The sequence below is a fragment of the Coccinella septempunctata genome, chromosome 5 (genome assembly GCF_907165205.1).
Source record: "Coccinella septempunctata chromosome 5, icCocSept1.1, whole genome shotgun sequence".
In the NCBI taxonomy this organism is placed as follows: domain Eukaryota; kingdom Metazoa; phylum Arthropoda; class Insecta; order Coleoptera; family Coccinellidae; genus Coccinella; species Coccinella septempunctata.
The window spans coordinates 39293600-39314198 of NC_058193.1; the positions used below are offsets into that span (position 1 = coordinate 39293600).

A 20599-nucleotide genomic window follows, 5' to 3' on the forward strand; every position below is an offset into this window, starting at 1 on the left:
TTCCTCCCATCCTTTCAAAATAATATTGTATTGGTGTCAATTTTCACGCAGGTCGACCAGCGGATGTCACTCAGATACAATCTACAGGAAGCCACTACAGTCTTATCGGCCATGCAGATCATTCCTCGTATCAATTGTGAATAAATTGGGACATCGACACTTACATGACGAACCCCGATAGATGCGATCAGATGCGAATGATAAATTTCGAACTGTCCGCCTGCTAAAAACAATAAAAATCAACCAGACAGATGGAGATTCGGGTCAAACAGCTCTAGATGTCGAATCCAGTGAGAGGCTTTTACAGAATACGAGTCCAGTCAGTCGCCTACATACATACATTAGGTTAGTATCAAGTTCTCGATTGATGGAGCTCAACCCACAGAGTTCCTTCTGATTTATTCGTATATACTAACATTATCAAGCTGTTGACGAATGATTTCTATGGAGAAAATGTGCGAAAGATGATGTGCACTAAGATTAGGTGGCCCAACACCGAGCCAATGGCCTTCTTGCTCGCCAGAACGCAGCTCCATGGAATTTTTATGTGGAGGGTGTCTCAAATCGACAGCTTATGGAGCTGTATATTCTCGGTGATGGCTGGATAGTCCATCTGTCTAGATAGGTTGTAGATTATTCCGAACTCGAACAATCATTCGAGTCCACACCTTATATGAGTCTTACCGGGAATATAAACTTCATCAGGAGTAAAATAAGAAAGGAGATTGCAGTGTTGGACGCACTATGATGATAGGAGCTTCTTGGTTCCTATCACCAAGTCATTGATCATGCCAAATATTGCTCATTTCGTTTGTTATACTAGGCAATTATATGATAATGATCCTATTAGTGATCCAATCTATTCCGAGAGAATAAACAGAAAAGCATGTTCGACATTATGTCCGTCAAATACTCATCAGAAATTCAAATCAATCGATATTTATCCCATCAGGTTTTGCATAAATGAAGAGATAGGTAAACAACGTTGTTCGTTCAAGATAATGGAGGTTTTTGAATGTCAGACTGATTTAAGTAAACGATTTCAGATCAGACAAGGTACACTTTTATGGGCTAAGTGGGTTTTAGTTGTCAGGAAGATTCCTGTCATGAGTTCGACGTTGAGAATGGTCAATATGTACTTTTCCTTAGTACATATATTCAGGATTAACCTCTGCGGGTGAAAAAGTGGCCAGGAGAAACCAAGTGGACAAAAATTAAAATTTCTCATCGCATCACCGCAATAAATCAAGATCATACACGTCGTGAGATGCGTCAGAGGGGATATTCTGGGTAGGGACCAAGCCTCGAACGCTCTAACATTTACCAACTTGCGAAACGTAATCGAGAGAGCCCTAGATGAACCGCGATTGCACAAAAATCATATCAATTAAACGCAATAAAAAAGTGAAAAATTTCTCAATGACGATGCTAATCATTCTCTTCTCGAACTGGTTCACCTACAAAACGAGTGAGAGTTGATGAGCGTGCGCATGTACTCAGGCCGACTGGAGGCAAATTATAATATTCTTTGAGATCCTAATTATCTCTCTAAAAATACCAAGGACGGTGTCTTGGTAAGGAGGCGGGTACGACCTATAAAGATGACATCTGAAGCTATTAGAGCTTTCGAAGTTTTTGGTTTAGATTTGGAAGAATATGGCACATACTGGGGAACACAACCCATATGTTGGTTAGATAGTGAAGACCATATCTTCATTAGGACCAATTGGAATGGACCGATGATTTCTATATTATTTTTAGATAGAAACTGTCCTACTTAAGTCTACGGTTGCTTTTTGCACGACAAGTACTAATTCTATTTCACACTTTCTCTGAGAGTACAAATGAAACATAATCTTGCAAATGCATTATTGATAGACCTCAATTAAACTGCAACACATAAGAAAGATGTTGTCCCAGTTTGACTTAGGTGCATTATTATCAATTTCCTCTAATGGACTGTGATATTTTCACTCGTAAACAGAGAAATATAGAAAGGAGCAAAATTAAGACAATACAAGACGTTATCATCACGCGATGGACTAATTATTTGACGTACTTGTTGTTGAAACGATATTAACCAACATCTTTTTTCCATGAGAGCCTTATGCAAGGGGAGTGTGGATCATTCATCCACTACAAGACTGTTGAATTGACCTAGAATTTCGAATGGAAACAAGAACAGTACCTAGAGAGTACGCAATCGAAATCATCGGATCAAATACATATATTTATGATTCTCTCAATCCCTGAATGAAACCGCTGCTATAAATTCAAGAACTATGCGTCAAAACGTACCAATTATAGCAAGGAAACATTCCTTTCAAATATCGCATCCATACGACGAAGGTACGACCAAGTAATGCGGTCATTATAGATCGTATGGAAGATGGTACAGGCCGTAAATCTTTCCTGCTCAAAAATCCACGGTTGCGTTGGGTAACTCCGGTGAATTTAGCGGAAAAACTTTGTCTCTGGCCTGAGCGCGCGAGATGTAAAGTTCATAATACGGAGCCAGATGATTTTATTGAGGTTATAAATTATGATTAGGCGGCCTTTCACTGGGATGAACACCACACTTGTTACCTCCTTTAATTCGCATGTTATTTTGAAATAACAAGACCATATCTAATGTTGGAAGATGACACTGAACAATTTAATTGTGGATTGTGGAAGAATCTCACTTATAATGACAGTTGATGCTGTTTAATGAGAGAAGCGTGGAATGTGATCGTTATGTTTTCTTATCATGCAAATTGTAAGAGGTTTCGTTTTGATTCGGCATGAAAAACATGGATTTTATCAATGGGGACTCGATCTATATTTTTATCGATATAGAGGAGGCTATCTTCGAAGGAGTAATCTCGATAAAAACTGTCGAAGAGTGGGTTGAACACCACTGGTACCCCCAGAGGACCAGAGGGTCATTTTACACGAAAATATCGCCGACATACACATAAATGGTACTTTTTGCGATGTCTGGTGAACGTAAATTATCCATTATGGCCGAGCTTTCTCAAATACTCATACTGATAAGCTTTGAATTACGTTCAAGAGTTGTAGATAATGTTTTGGTGCTAAAATCAAACATTGGAACATTATGGTATACGAAAATGCACCTTTAAGCAGGAAACCGAAAGATGAACACTCTAGCGAAACCTGGCAGGCAAGGATTACTGCAAAAAAATCGAAATTTCAAGACTGTAAGATGCAAAAATGTTTGGGGGAAGGATTTGATGAGAATTGGTTTATCAGAAGAAGGGGAACGAGGCCTGTCAACTGTAAAATTGTGTCCAAAGTGATTCAAAGATGATGAACCGGGTCATACTGACATCCTGGGGCAACAACTATAGGTAATATAGCTCCGAGATTTTTCCAGTCAATGAATTTCTGTCCACCATGACCATATAGCTTTTACAGCTAGTTTCATAGACAATTTTGAAGTATCTTCTTTTAGTCCCGTAAATAAAGAGGCGAAATCTTGCGCCAAACAATATTTCCGTATACTTTAGGCTTATTTCTTTAGAAAAAGTACGAATTGGGGAAGATTTCACGAACTTTGTGAAACAGTGTAACAGTGGGGAAAACACGGCCATTTATATCTGCGTAAACATGCATCTGTTGAACTGAGAATCACAACCAAATGGACATAAAAAGCATTATGGACTTCCACACTTTCAATTCAGATTGTACAACTGGGGAAATAGCCTTTCCCTCTGTCTCTCAACGAGAGCAATGGTGCAGCAGCAGCTCAAGCTAGCTCCCATCAAATATCGAACTCACCTGCTCACCCAGAATCCAGCGACCGACTCTCAAAGGCCATTTCACACGTGAATGTACGACCGAGAAATGGGCCTGGAATTAAAATACGTATCTCATTACTACGTAAGGAGACGGCTAAGGGCGGAAAAATCAATATACCAAATAATTTAGACCGAAACTGTTAGATGGAGGCCTCATGCCGACGTCGGAGCGCCGGTCCACGCCAAGATCATACCGCGTCGTACGATGAGACGCCCGCCGACGATCCACGAACGCGAGTTTCGCCCGCCTGAACCGCCCGCGAGAATATGCGCACTCCGCCCGCGAGAGCAGCGTGCTTTCAGTGCTATTTTGTACCACTAAGTTGGCAACTGTGTCGCTCCCAGGTGGTTGGCGTAAAATACGATTATTAATTACCGAATCCCGGTCGACAAGACTCCTTAGGTGAGTTTTTGGCTTCATTGAGATTGTCCCAGTTCGTACGATTCGTTTTTCGATCTACGAACGACTTTATCCACTGCCTGCCCCGGTAGAACTTGCCTAGGATGCCCGAACGTCGCTAGAATTCGTTCATGTGTTACTTGATTGTAGATTTTATTTTTTTTGTTCGTTTTGCACAATAAATTTATGCATATTTTGTAGTTTTTTAGTCTCCGTAGTCCTTTTTTATTTTCGTTGCACACCTTGTACACGTTTAGGTTAGAATTTAATAGAGTTGGATCAATTCGTGCTTCAATCAAGGTTTATTGCACTATAATAGTCAGGTGAGCGTGCTGTAATTTAACCAATAATGATATGAAATGTGGGAGTATAACATGAGCAAGAGTTATTGTTCTATCCACTTGAATAGGTGCGTTTTGGGATCACGAACTGTCATATTTCAACGTACAATTTGTTAATATGAATAGCTAATTGAGCCACGGCTGTTTTGTTCGATTAGACACAGATAAAGATTGGGCGCATTCACCAAAATGCAACTATATGTCAGGATCGGTTTTGGCCAACGTTCCAACATGATTCGAACCTGATCTTTTATCCCACTTGACCTGTTTTTATGATAGTTGATCCTCCGAATGCTCACGAGGATAATCCTATTAGTTTTTCCCGAATTCTTCAATTTTATGGTTTCCCATCGTATAACACCGATTCGGTGTTCGAAATTCATTTAAAACCACTCTCTTACCATTCAGAAAAGACCTCACCAGTGATTCACAATGAAATATAAACAGCAACAGCATCCTCTACGTGAATAAATGAAATATGGACCAACTCGAAGATTTAAGTAATCTTAATTTGGTCCTGCATGTGTTTCTCACGATTGGATGGAATAAAATCATCCTAAGAAATATCCCATTTCAATAATATTCTTCAATGGTAGCTTCTACTCCAGATGACCTAATTCAGCAATACATCATTGCCTCTTTTGATGCAAAAATAAATCTCTAATCTAGGAGAGGCTGTTATATCGTCTTCAGTTCGCCATCCAGTTCCATAGTTTTGATGAACTCCACACAAAAATAGATAAAGAGTATTCTCGAGTAAGCCACGTTGTACCTAATACTCTCTCCTGAACTACTACATAGTTGGTTGAAAAGTTTTCAGCACCGAACAATAAAACCATTTCGCAGATTACATCTGTAATGTCCCGCAGGTCCTAAAATCCCCTTGTTTCCATGTTCGGCACAATGCACAGCCATCGTTTGTCGGGGATCAAACGAAATTGATCGAAAAGCCTCTGTCTGATCGGTAATTCTCCAAACCAAAACAACGATAATCGTAACAGGCTATGTGCAGTGTGCACAGAAGGAACAGAGAAGTGGTTGATGATCGGGAATATTGTTAAATGGATTTGTCTGATATGATACTGGAAACTAACTGTCGATAATGTATTCGGATACCTTATCGATGGTAGGACGTTGTTTGCCTTTGTTTCATCTATCTGTTCGGCTTCGAGGCTGGATTGAATATGATTAGATTATTGCTATTCGATATTCCAATATTTGAATCATTCTATTATCTCCCCAGTAGAGGAAACGATAACGAGTTCATTAATTCATAAACTGTCTGACATATTTCTTGCCTCGGACATTTTTAACCAACCACTGGTGGACAAATTACAATTGAAACTCAGTAAACCCTCTTAAAAACGTTTCGAATTCACATCCAAGAGATGCATACTGCCTTCTATATGAAGAAGGAAGCACTTGAAGATCGAGTTTGCCCAATCTTTCATCCCATATCGATGCTGCTTTTGAATCCAACATGGAGTAAGGGTTTGGGGCGCTCTGTGGGATGCCCTGTATAATAAAACAGTATTTCATCCCAGATCCACCAGACTCAGCAACCGCTGATATTACCGACTTGCGTACTAATTAATTCCCCCATCAATCAAACTGATGATCGTGGCAAAAAATCGCCATTAATCATTCGGAAAGCTCGGATTGGAGAAGGTGTTTAGTATTCATGAAAGCCAAACCTTGAAGGCATGTTGAAAATGGGAGACATTCAAACAAAGAAGGGAACTGGGACACTATTTTGCTGACTGCCTTCTGAGCTGTGATAATTCATCAAGACATAGGTTTGGAATGCTTTTCAAATGGCTCTTCTCGATGACGATCACAGAACTGAATTTTCCTTTCTATGAAGTTTTCACCACATGGTGGTTTCATGAATTTTCAATCTTGACTCGTATTCCAATGAATTTAGTACCAAAAATTGTTGAATAGATCGGAATTGACACATTTCATTCAACGTAATCACACCATGACATTCGTATACTGACAGAAACAATTGTAAGCGATACAAACACATCTGAACGCGATGTATAAAAATGAAGTGGACATTCAAATCAGCGTCCTACAAAATGAGCTGGATTTTCATTTACGCCTTCCCCTACGAAGGCGATTCCAACTGTCCCACGTATGTACATCGAACAAAAAGGAACTCGACCAGGTGTGGTCCACGGATAATGCAAAAACTTCGTCCCCCAAGGGCCATAATTTTTCAGCGGAGAATGCAGGAACCGGATAACTAAAAACCCTGGCGTAACCTCGGGCAATTCGGGGTACATCGCATGTTTGAAATTTAATATGGGGCCGGATGGTCCACCAGCTTCTCTGGACCGAAAAACGCTGATGAGTTTTTCATCAGTTTCGAGTGAAATTTTAATGTTGAAAAGCTGTTTCGTTTTGCATGGAATCGGGAAAGAGTCGGTCTTTTCTGCTCGGAAAGATATACGATGGCTTTTTTGTATTCTTTGAAATATGCCAACAGTTTGAAAATATGTATTTCGATCTTCTGTTATACTTGGAAATCTTCTATGGAAAGTGCACAGAAGGAAACATGTGGAATCAGTTGTTAACCGATTTCTTTTACGGTGAACAAATTTGATTGATAGAAATATTATGACTAAAATACAGCATTAGATTAGCAATGGGTGAAAATACGTTTAGAAATCATTTTGCAACTCGTAAAGTGAAATGTGGAAGATAATTTTTGACGTTTCTTTCAGAAGTTTTATTTCTTTACCCGTCTGTGAGCTTCTTTCAAATTCGATAGATTTCTTTGGTTCGTCATCTTTAGGCGAGCTTATCTAACTTGAAAATTTCTATGGACATTTCATCTGTGTTATCTTGGAGGTTGAAATTGTCAATTTATCTATTCACCTGCTCCTAAATAGTGCATAATTGAGAATATTTTAATGGTTTTGTGGATGTACCTGATCTAAATATACCTATATGCCAAGAGGTTATATTGGTTCTGTTTTCGAGACAATTTTCGTGATGGATCACTGAGCTAATCTGTTCTATTCATGTAGTCTCGACATAAATCAAAGAGTGCTTCCATAGATAACCGATTATCCAAGGTTAGCGCTTCATTTCGACGTAATAGAAGTTTGTTCACTGTGTTTTGATAAAAAACGTAGAGTTAATCGCTAAACCGTGAATTCAGCAATAGTATTAGACGTTTACTTGTAATCTGATCCAACCGATCACTTATGTTTTCAAGGAATTGATAGAGGTGAGTTAATTTTGATAAAACTTCCTTCATTTTCGTACAAGTGGAAATCCACAGACAGATGGCTGACCAAGCAGTGGCTATTTCATTGGATGAACGAACAATATATAAGGTCATTTTTCATTCACTGCTCTCGATTTAGATCCTACAATCTTCAAAGATTGTAATATTCTTGTTTATTGGTTTGGTGTGAATTTTTCTCGGAAATTATCAAACCATTTCTGAAATTTTCTGGGTCGTTTTAATCCAATATACGAACACAGAGGTCGTTCATGAAGTTAGACAAAGGAAATGGCCCCTTAATACTGCACGAAAGAAAATGTATTCACCTACAATATGATATTCATTATTATCAAACTTCTGATCGAATTAATATACAAATGTATGACCACCAGAACTGTCAGGTTGAGTTTCACACTGGTGATGATAATGATCTACAGTCTACCAACCAAAAAATTACTGCTGTGTCATCTTTATCCCTCGTAACCGATTGAATGAAGCTTTCTGAAGGAAACTAACTGGCTCCTAACCAAGAAGCTTACTCGGATTGCCATTTATAACAATCGGTCGGTACGTCAAAGGAAGGATGTACGGTATCCATAGAAACAAAGGAAATATCGGCCTAGAAGTCCCGAATAATCCATAGGGGTTGATAGATCGCCCGGATAAGGGAGAGCACCTGAATACAATCAGCCATTCAGGAATCCATAATCAAATTTATCGAGAAAGCGTCTCGAAAAGATGGCGGGCTTTTCTTCTTCTTCTTGTTTGGCATTCGTGAATCATAGATTCATGGTTGACGTACGCTTTATGTCATTCTGTTTCCTTAAGGAAGAAATGCTGATTTGGATGGGAGATTTTATGAAACATACATACAAATCTGTACGAATTCTGATACACGCCATTACCATAGAACTCTTTTCCAGGAAAGGGTCATGTGTCCTACCTTTCTCAAATCCCAACTACCTAGCCAGAAACTCCAGAAAGGCCCTGGAACGAGAAATCGTTATCGGGGTACAACTTGAAAGTAGAAGATTTGCATATTTTCCCCGCAAATAAGTTGTTAGGCTTATGGAGTCGGCAAGATCGAACGTGACGATACCGGGTTTATTCTGTTGACACTCTCAGCCGATGAGCGTGGCCAAAACGATCTCATTTTTCCGTTCTGATTGCCTTCTCCCCGGGGTTTTGGAATCTCGAATGGACCGGACGATTTCTGCGTGAGGGTGTTCGTGAAAGGATGGTAGTGTCTGCTTGGGAAGATCATCTGGACGGAGTGGCGTTTGAATGGAAGCTTTTTGAGCGTGTCGTCGTCTCTGAAGGACTAAATTGCTCCTACTTCTGAGTACAGTCGGTTGAATGATTATATTAACGTTGCTCGAACTCACTGGGCCCATAACCTATTATGATTTAAAATCGATGATAATTTCAACATATTCCTTATTGAATTCCTTTAAGCGGTATACAAATTACAAGTTATTCAGTCTTCTAGTATCTTCAAGGCTGCCCTACATGCTCCAGAACCGTTTTATTGAAAAGACGAACGCTGACCCACGAAACCGATACAACCCAAAACGACACAATTTCATGCTACATCGGAGAAGTCGATTCCATATCTGACTGCTGTATATTTGATGCTGACTATGGCTCATGAAATATTCCATATTCTGCACGACTCCGTGTAGTGGGTCTATAAACTACGAAGATGAAAATAAAAATAATTCGACATGTCACCGGCGACGGCCCCTAATCGAATTATAAACGTGCCAGCGAGGTAGGCTTCAACTTTTATTATTTTTCCACCAATCGTGTTAGCTTAAAGGAGCGGGAAGAATCGATTCACTAGTGCAGGGTTGTATTTCCGCATATTCCTTCAGTTTTGTCTGTCTGCCTATACGACTGGGCCCATAACCTGTTTTAAGTGATACTTTCTGCGAGTAAGTCTCCCTCCCGACTTTTTCTCATTTTTCTTCAGCTTGGTGTTATACAGATTCCTAGAGCTGTTGCTTTTTTTGATTCTAATGGGGCATTCTGTCGATTTCGCTGAAAATTGAGGACATTTTTGGTTGTTTTCAGAGCAGTTATTGGAGCAGATACGGTTTTCGTTCTGTGGTTAGTGTGAACAAAAAATCTCGAAAACGAAAGAGTCTGGTAGGGTTCAAGCATCGCTAATGGAGGCTTTATATAGTAGGACCACCCCTCATTAGTCTCCAGACAAACCGTCTATTCCTAGTTGATGCTGTCTCGAGCCAAGTAATCTTCCCACCAGTTTTAAGACCACTCTGTGTGAAATCCGAGCAGTTCATCGTCAAATTTCCCATCAAACGTACAAAAATACTAAAACCCTTTCTCGGAAATATTCCGCATAGCTAAAACCCCGATTTGGCCTTCCATCTGTCCGTTTTATAGGGGTTTAAAACGCCGTATCGAGGCAACAAAGTCCAAGTGAAGCCCCCTCAGTCCTCGGATGAATTGATGAGTTTACAACCGCATAATATAACGTTGTTCGCGAAGCTGGGAAGAACAGACATAAACCCGGTGCAGAGCGACTGCACATCACCTAAACAGAAACTGTTTCGACATGATATTGACGCCAGGACATACCTCACATTGAAACGGGGCCAACTGTTCAAAGTTTACCCTCGGTGTAGCTCCGAGGGACGACATTGAATCAAAACGTAGACAGGTTATGGGCCCAGGACCAGGAAATGAGTAAATTCCGAAGTTAGTTCGGATTTCTGACTTAATCATGTACTGTGTTATCTCTCTCCTTCTATCGGAGTCGTGTTTCTATCTTTATTAGCTCTGACGGTCATTCCTTCGAATCGAAAGATAACCTTCGAATGTCGAGAATCGTCCGTCGGTATTCTTGAAGGGATCGGATAGAAATCGCTGGGGAAATCAATATTCGAGGTGATGCACATCGAAACTGACGCATAGAATTCTACACTGAGTCTGGCAGGCTCGCTTGGGAGATATCAATTAAATTGCAGGGGGCTTAATAAGTGGCTGCCTCCTTGACGACCAGACTTTGCTCCTCCTGTCCCATATTTTATACGGAATTGTCCTCCGAGATTTCCGAGCAGATATTTCTGCGGTCTTTGTTCTTCGTTTCGCCTCGATAATGCCTGAATAATATAGAAGGTTCGCTTTTAGATGGGTCCATTGTGACAGGAGATGGGAAAAATCATTGGGAGTGTTTGCTTGATCTGGAGTTCTTGATCTAGCGGGGTTATCATTCTTCGAGGAATACAGTCTCCTATCACAGGTTGGGGAGAAAGTTACTGCAAATTCGGAAGGGGTAAATCCATACCCCATTAATATTCCAAACAATGCTCAGTAGGCAACGTCAACTTGTTTCCGATATTGGCGCTGAATTTAAATCAATATCGATCCTTCTTAGCGAGACGTCTCATAAATGATTATGTACGCCACAGAACCGAACTAGGTGTATGAAAGCAGCGTTCCTCGTCCCCCTTGTTCATCGAGTCCCACTTTTCTAATCACGAAAAGTCCAATGGGAGATGGAGTTCTAACTGGAGAAAATTGCAGACGGAATCGCGTACGTATTTCTCAATACTGGAAAAGTTTGTCTGGAGAATTGGCATGGAAAAGCCAGACGGTCCAATATAAAGGGGGTTACGTACGTCAGAAAAGGACGATAAATTCGTTAAGGGGAACCGTTCGTTCTGCTATACTTCACATCATTCGTGTATATATAGAGCAGAGATATGCGAACTCGAAGAACAGGCAACGCATATGAACTGAATGTTTGTCGTGTTGACAAGAATTTCAATATTGCATCTCGAGAATTTTTCACAAAGAACAGCGGGGAGATAAGGCGTCGTGTTTATGACGACGATGTGGAAGAGAATTTCGACTTTCCACTCTGAGGAGAGTTTGGAAGAATGCTAATGTTGTAGCTGTGAAGGCACGTGATGAGATTCACGAGAATTTCTTTTATGGATCCGAGTAGAAAAGAGTACCTATGTTCCTGTCCTACTTTTGAGGTATGTTTCACCTGGAATATTGGTTATCTAGGTATAGTTCATTCAGTTCCTGAACCAATCGTATTTTACAGATTTAATTTATGTTGTTAAGGGATTCTCTTGATCGTTGTGCGTGAAACACCACGACCTAAAGGTCAGATCCATTGCTACATGACTTAAGACAGCCACGTCCCTCGCTTCGTCCCCCCAGTAGCATCAAATTTGGCACCTGAAGCGCCTCAGAGCAAAAATCCGTTCAAAGTTTATCACGGAACTTCAATATGCAAACCCCTGCGCACTTATTGCTAGCAGCCCAGAGGATCCTATACCTATAAACATATATACGAAGCTTTAGGCCTTGGACTCAATATCGACAAAACCAAAATCCTGGTAGGTCCACCAGAAAGCCTTCAAACACATATCAGCCTAGAGAATGAAACTCTAGAACAGGTCGAGCAGTTCAAATACTTGGGAAGCTTCATAAATACTAGGGCTAACCTTGACACGGAAATACACAACCGTATCAATTCGGCATAACGGGCATTCTGGAAGCTAAAGGTCAGTGTGTTTCAAAATCACGACCTCAATCTGAAGACCATGACAGCTATTTACAAAGCAGTCGTTCTCCCAACGCTTCTTTACGGAAGCAAAAGCTAGACGCCCTACAGGCGACATATTAAACAGCTTGAACAAACGCAACAACGTCATCTAAGACAGATAATGCACATCAGATGGTTCCACAAAGTTTCGAATGCAGAGGTCTTGCAACGCGCGAGTTGTACAACAATTGAGACTCAAGTAACGAGGGCCCGACTCAGATGGAGCGGCTACATTCTGAGGATACAAGACACAAGGCTTCTCAAAATAGCTTTGTAGGGCGAATTCACAGAGGGAGCTTGGAAACCAGGAGGCCAGTACAAGCGGTTTGAGGATATACTGCATCAATCCCTAAAATTAGTTACAGCCAATCTTAACTAGGAACAACTAGCATTAGACAGATCACAGTAGAGGTCTTTGGTCTACAGTTATAATGGAGACTCGAGAAGAATACAGCGGCGGCCAGATCTGGTTGGTGACTATCCATGCCCGGAGTGTGGAAGGATCTGTAGGTCACGGTTGGGTTTCTCCAGTCACAGGAGGGCACACAGTCACAAGTAGCCCTAAGAAATTATAAGTTTGATCCCTCCAATGAATGAGCATCAAATTTGGCACAAAGTAAGGAACGGGTGCATTTTTTCCAAGATGTCTTTCGTTAAATAAAGCAGAGTCGTTATTTCTGAAAAACTATGGTTTCTATATTATGAAAAGGCTAGGGTCATGTTCGATTCATAAAAAGAAATTGCAGTAGGAATTCGAACTCACGCAAATTGAAAACAACCCTTGATCAGCCTACGGCATCTTGCCCGAACCCTTTCGCTGTTATGACTCAGTTCTCGTACCTTTTCGACCGCAGGATTTGGGCCGGCATTCAGAGTGGATGCTGGTGTCCGAATAATCTTCCCGCTCGGCCGGTTCCCCGCCAACTTTCTCGTTTTCGCAAAGTTATTAATTAGACCCGTCAAAAAGTTCCGATTGCCCGGATCCAAGAGACCGTTAAAATGGAAATTCTGATATATGCGAGTTGTTCGCCGTCTCTATATCATCCCGCGTTGTATTTACCGGATAGTTCGATAACTCACCCGCAACGGGGCGCTATAACAATGGGTTTCGGGCGTCCTAGGTCTCTTCAGGTCTTCGGGACCTGGAGAGGCTATTTTGGGTCGAAAGCTTGCTCGTTTTCACATCGGTGTAGCGGTGGTCTATTTCCCTGCACATTTGATATTAAACACTCGATGTTCGAGTTGCGAACAATTTCCAGAGTGTATCTGGATCTCTGATACGAGTCAGACGGAGATTTCGGGTTATACAGTGCGACAGATTCTAGAGACAAGTTAGTATTTTTGCCAGGAGGCCTCTCTTTTGGACTAACAGCCCCAACCCCAAAAATAGTCCCCTCTCAGTCTCAGAATCACTGATATGTGGAATCTCATAGTGTTACCTATTTTTACGATGAACTCTTAAGATATTTCGCACACAATGTCTTTGAACCACCAAAAATTAACCGTGTATTAGAATTCCTTAAAAACTATTAATCCGTTAGAAAGCCCATTGAAGAGACAAGAACTTTCTGGTCTCTGGCAATTTTTTTCAAGCAACTTGGCAATTGCTAATGGAACTTCTGTTCAACTGGACGATTCCCTGGACGCCTTTGATCTGTAGACCTTCAATTTCCACAGTACTCCCAGTAATTAGGTCCAAACTGCCTGAGGCAGTTTTGGTACAAAAAAATTACGTCACATATGATCCTGTGGGTCTGGAGATAGCTCCGAACAGATCTTTTTATCCAGGGATTGCTAAGTTCAACTAAGGGAAGGCCATGATGCAGAACGATATGGCTATTATCGAGGAATTAAAAAATTGCCCTACGAATGAAGTTGAAACGATAGCGTTTCCTCCAATTTCCTCGATATTAGCCCAAGTGTAAATTACAACGAATCAATATTTGAACGGAAATGAGGAGTTGTCGGCTAATTGGAGCCTCAGTTGTGGGGTCGGAGCATTAAAGTGTCTATTTATCAAACAGAGTGGATATTGAGCCTCAATTTTATGGAAATTCAAAAATATAGGGCCTTTAGCATTTCTTACAAATAGATGACGAATGTTAAATACGTTGAAATGCGTTAAATACCTGATTTTGGGTCGAAACCAGCTGAAATATTCAATATTGAAGGGCATCTCGTACTGAAAAATCATTTCCTCGAAGAAAAAGAAAATCCAGGGAGTCTTTTCCAAGTTACCCAAAAGTGAGATTATAAAATTCAGTTCTATATGTCAAATTGACCTAAAATTCACAACCCAATTCGAAAAAGATTCGCAGACTTCATGAAAAGCCTTAAAACCGTCCTGAAATTTATAAATGGGATTAACCAGATGATTTAAGGTTTCTTCTGGTTCCCCGCACTCACAACTAGGGCTCTCAACTGAATTCTACCTGAAAAGCATACTATTGCAACGTCCGTTACCTGTTCTTATACGATTCAGAATATCTACACCATATTTTCCAGAGAAGATCAAAACCAGGAATACTATTCGAGTGATCACTAACTAATTCTTGGTTGAAAACAGTGCACGTATTTCATTCAGACTGCCAAATGTCCTTGTCCCTTATATTCGAATTGAGGAAAGGGTTGGACCATAAGGGTTTACGCAACTTTAGTCTTGGAATCGTATTTTGTGGAATATATGACAGAATTGAAAATGAGTCGATAAAGTAGTGAAATTCATTCACATTTTTGTCAATGTTTGAAAGAACTGGTAACTATTGAATATGTGAAGATCTAATAGATTCAGTCATAATTCTCATAGAAAGATTTAGCTGTGCATCAATTTTTTGCACATGAGCACTATTAATCCGAACAGGGCAACAATATTCAGCAGTCTAAAAAAACCAAAGCTAGGGCTGCCGTTCGAAGAGTAGTTGCATATGCACCCCATGAAGTACCAGCTAGTTTATGAAGGGTATTATTCATAGTTTTCAACTTCAGAACCAAATTTTCCAAGTGCGCTTTGAAATCCAGCGAAGAATCCAGCTTAACTCCTATATATTGATTGAAGTTATGTTCCACAAAAGAATTACCGAGAACTACGCTCAATTTTCTACATTTTTGATGATAATTCCAGCCTATACGACTCACGTTACATATTTCTTGATAATTATTTCCTCAAAATGAATCAAGCTATCAAATATTCAGAAAAACCCCGTTTTTTCATCAAGCTCACATCAGGATCCTCGTATCATTCAAAACACACCATTTCGCTTAACGAACGACGCACGAAAGCGTATCGCCGAACCGACATAAGCCAATATTTCGAAGAAAAGGATTTCCGCGTATTCCACGGCTCCTAATAACTCAAAATTCGCCCTACGTGACATGTTTCCCGACGGTTTTTCCCGTGTCTCGGTTCCCATTACTCGCAATCAAGCCCGGAATGTTCCTCCTTCGACAAAGACGCTTATACGCAACCCGGAAATAATCCCCAATATAAAAGTTTTCGCCCATGTGCCGCATGCCGTTTTAATACCCCCTTCACCTTATTTTTCGACATCGGGGTCCCGGGGTAAGATAATTAATTTATACGAGTTGTCGTTTCTTGCGTACTCCCGGCCTAATGCCCCCTTAATAGGACCTGTGGGAGAGGATGCGATCTTCGTTATGAAGAACGCGACTTGAAGCGATGATAGGATTTACATCAGTCTCCACGAAGATGAACGTCTGAATATTTCAAGGGATTTTGCGGGGAGGAAAGCGGAGTGTTCCAGACCATGGAAGATTAGGTTTGTTGAGGATATGCTGCTTCTGAGGGCTTTCAGAAATGGCCAGAGTTGAATATGCCATAAGAAATCTTCAGACGAAAAGAATCATAAGTTCTAATGAGGATGGAAATGATCTGCATAATTCTACGAGAATATATTGAAAAATTCTTAGCCTACTATAGAACCAAACAAAATTTCAATGTAATAATAATTTATTACTTAACAAATTCTCCTCTCAATTGGATACATTCAATACAGCGAACCTGCAACGTCTCTAGACCTTTCAAAAAAAATGTTTTTTCTTGCTCTGAAAACCAGACTACCACAGCTTTCATTACCTCCTCGTTGGAAGAAAATTTACGACCTTTTAGACTTTTTTCAGTTGAGGAAAGAGATGATAGTCGGATGGAGCCAACTCTAGTAAATAAGGGTGGTGTTCTAGTAATTCAAACCCTAAATCACGAATTTTTTACATTGCAACATGAGATTTGTGTGCAGGGGCGTTGTCCTGCAAAAACAAAATACCTTCGAATAGCTTTCCGCGTCTTTTCTCTTCAATTTGTGCCCGTAGAGTGGTCAGTAATGTCGAATAGTAATCTCCGGTTATTGTTCTATACCCTTATCCGAAAAATCAATCATGATGACTCCATGGCAATCCCAAAAAACCGATGCAAGAACTTTTCCAGCATATTTTTGGACACGAAACTTCTTAGGTCTTGGAGAACCAGAGTGTCGTCATTTCATCGATTGTTGCTTTGTTTCTGTTTCGTAGAAAGGTACCCAAGTCTCATCCATAGTAACAATTCGGTTTAAGTCCACATCGTTTTCAAATCGAGCACAGATCGAACGCGATGCTTCTACCTATGCACGCTTTTGGTCAACATTCAAACATTTGGTGATCCATTTCGCAGCAGTTTTTCTCATGTCCAAATTGACGTGAACTATATGATAAACGCATTCGTATGAAATATTCAGTGCTTCAGATATCCGTTTCAGCCTAATTCGAGGGTCTGATGAATAATGTCATGAACTGCATCGATATTTTCGGGGACTGACACAGAAACTGGCCTTCCCGATCGGTCATCATCTTCAATGGAAAATTTACCTCTTTTGAAGCTTGCAGTTAATTTTTTTACGGTCGAATATGAAGGACATTGATCACCAAAGGTATTGAGCATATCTTCGTGAATCTGCTTAGCTCTTAACCCTTTTAAATACAGGTACTTGATAACTCGCTACTCCAATTTTTCGATTTTCACAATTTCGGTGAACATCTTCTCTCTTTTAATTTATTGCGTAACTCTGATCTGCTTTTTCGACCTCAAGCTTCACACTGACATTTCTAATGAGTTATTGTTCGTTGCTATGGTAAAGCAATATTTTTTTCATGCATGGAATTGGTCTAGTCTTACTAGATATCGATACATTGTCGTAAATGGGTCAGAAAAGTGCCATTTTTAAATGTTCCAAATGTCCTGGTTAAATCTATGATAAACCATCAACCAACGTACGCGACAGGCTAAACAAAACCTCATCTTATTTTTCAAGAGCTGCAAATATACCAGTTAGAGCCAAGGACCCCAAGAATTATAGGATGGCTCATTCAGGAGGCTAACAGAAATTGTGTTAAACAATCCAGACTCTGCTGAAGAAGCTTCCGTTTAAAACTTCGGGACGCTAGAAACCATCGCAATCTCGACTTTCCCGAATCAATCAGTACCTGCTTCATATCTCCACATCACGTGACCCATCCGGGAAAACTAATAAGACCTCGAACTTCGGGCGATAAAATCCGAGATATGCCCTCTCTACCCCAAATTTTCATATAGCGTTCCTCCGTAGGTACACTCTCCTGCCGTAATTTCGGCGGAAATTTTCGCGGGATTCGAAGATCGGAAAGTTCCTCGTAATTTTGAATTATGGATTAATGTAGGAAATTGAATTTTCCGACGCTGGGTAAAAAAAAGAGCCCGATGACGTGGACGGAGGCACGTAAATTCGAAAGCTTTTAAGTAAACTGGAAGTAACGGTCGAGTGTTCTTGGCGTTCCTGCTTATTTTTCATGATGAGGATGAGGAATTTTCGGGAAATATGCCGAATAAATCGGGGGAAATTCATTACGCAATCTGTGCGTTGCGAGATCGTCAGCTGAGTGGAAAATCATTATGCTGTGCCTTTTTTTATTCTCCATTAGGCTTTGTGTCTATAACCTTGTTCATCAAGATCGTCTGTCTCTTCATTAGCTCGAATTTACCTGCACCCACATAAAATCTCAAAAGCACAAAGTTCTCTTCCAAAGAAAGATGGTTTATTTAAAGTAAAATATGGAATTTCGATAGATGACAGATTCATTCTGTGGTTGAATGCCAATATTTTCAAATTGAAACATAGACAAACACTAGATTGATAATCTGTGAGTGAATGACACTGACATCAACAAAATATTACTTTGATATTCGATGAAAGAATAAATGAACACAGATACTATAATATTTCCTGAATTCGAAGAGATTTAAAAACAATTCCCTCTAGTGCACAAAACGGAATGCTGAACTAGTTTGGTTATGTGTGTCTTTGTGATAGAGGATAACTTTAGCAAGTATAATGGCTGGATAATTTATCCTAGTGATGTCTGAATCGGAACGATGACTTACAATATTCTAAGGTGAGTGATTCACAGAAAACCTGTCCTAATTTTGAACAACCGAGTTCCCTGTTACACAACATATTTCGTTTCCATTTCATATTGACTTGCCGTATGTGAAACGAGGGTGAATGTAAATCAAGGTTTACCATTTTCCATAACCATTTACGAATTATCCCTATATCTAACCCTGTAATGAAATCGAGGGATCAAAATCCAATATTTCCCATACTCGTTATGGCCATTAACGACAAGAGGGGATTTTTCGGCGAAAATCAAACATGCTATTAGTGGCGGACGCCATTAAATGCTTCTGCGCGTACCATGTACCAAATACGAGCCTCGGAAATCAACCTTTATCCCGTATGCGAAGCAATTTGGGCATTCACGGTGGGATCTAGGTCAAAGTCAATTCGAATATTCCACGTTTTATGGGATCGCCCCTTTAAAACATACCTGGAGTATTTTGGATTGGACTGGGGGACCACCTGGAGATTCCAGAGATTGTTAAAGTTGAGAAAATGGTTGTCTGGAAGCATTATTTTCAATATGTACTTCCTTACTTCGACCAGCTTATTATTGTTACTGAATTGAGGCAGTTAGTACTAAGCCCCCTTTGATATTTTGTTCTACTACCCTTGAGTAGATGTTATTGACACATCCAATGACCTACTCAGAGGCTTTGGTTATGTTACCTCGTAAGTATCTGAGGATTAAATTGTCTATGTATATGATTCGTGAGCCAGACAGTTCTGGACACTTTTATACCTACTATGTGCTCAGCTGCTCGCTTTTTAGATCCACGGGACTGCAGGTCTCATCTGATGACTTCGCTGTGCTGGTCATAAGTTATTTGTACTGTCAGCAGTCCTACCATAACCCGAGCTCAGCTCATAGTAGCTTTTTGCTGTAATTTTTGTTAATGAATGTCCAGGAGTGCTTCTCTAAAGGGTATTTCTATTATGCACATATCATTATTGGACCACTATCCTGAATTGGTGTTAACCAAGCCCACATAACAGTTCAGGTCCAAAAGGCGTTGACTTTGATGCCTTGGTCGCAAGTTCGCGCCATTGATTTCCTTCAATACCATGCACAATCTCTCATCAGCCATGGAAGAGTCATCTTGAGTTGTTTTATGGTCTTGTAGGTCCCGTACTACTGAGATACTTCTTGATGATGGTCCCGCAAACTGCAAAACAAACCAGAACTAGAAACTCCCTTCGATATCCCAACAGGGAATTCGAATAAAACTCTCCCAAGAATCACATTCGTCTACACCACACCCAGCCATTAAGCCCGGGAATGATTTCGACGACCACTAATTATACCAGCAGAAACTTCCCATTTAAAAACAAACAGAACCGCACAATCAATCCATCCAAGTTCCAATTAAGTTGGACGCTGTATCGGACAAATAAGGAGGGCATATATAGGACGTAATTCGGAAAGCCCTCGGCAGCTGCCAGGGAAAATCAATGGATGTGGCACGTTCTAATGAACAAAATCAATTATTTAGGACGCCAATGAAGGCTCACCGAGCCTCCGGGGGTAGAACTTGTTAATAGGATCAATCTGCCGGACAATGAAATGCGAAAATTGAGGGAGAAGAATTCAGCGGTATGGCTGATTAGTGTTTGGTCACACGAATGGATTTCTCTGTCTGATAATGGAAAAAGAGTTGGTCGAGTTTGAGGAAGGAGTTCTCCCTTTTTCTGGGTCAATATATCTACAGATTATGTTGGGTTCTCCTTTATACTCTTGTTTGTTGCATACGTTCAAATTTTGACAACTTAGCTGTAGTATGTTTTTATATTTATAATATTTTTTGTT

General features: G+C 40.3%; 1 protein-coding gene across 3 annotated transcripts in view; it reads left to right on the plus strand.

Annotated features, from left to right (window-relative positions):
- Window positions 1-4076: 4076 nt before the first annotated feature.
- The window catches only part of LOC123313323 (complexin), a 157880-nt gene continuing 141357 nt past the window's right edge, over window positions 4077-20599 (plus strand). Inside the window, exon 1 of one of the 3 annotated variants that reach the window (XM_044898160.1) lies at window positions 4077-4206. The gene's annotated coding sequence lies outside the window, so the exon portion shown is untranslated. Of the gene's footprint in view, window positions 4207-7663; window positions 7783-20599 lie in introns of those variants that run through there. The other 2 variants (XM_044898163.1, XM_044898161.1) reach the window with 2 other exon arrangements.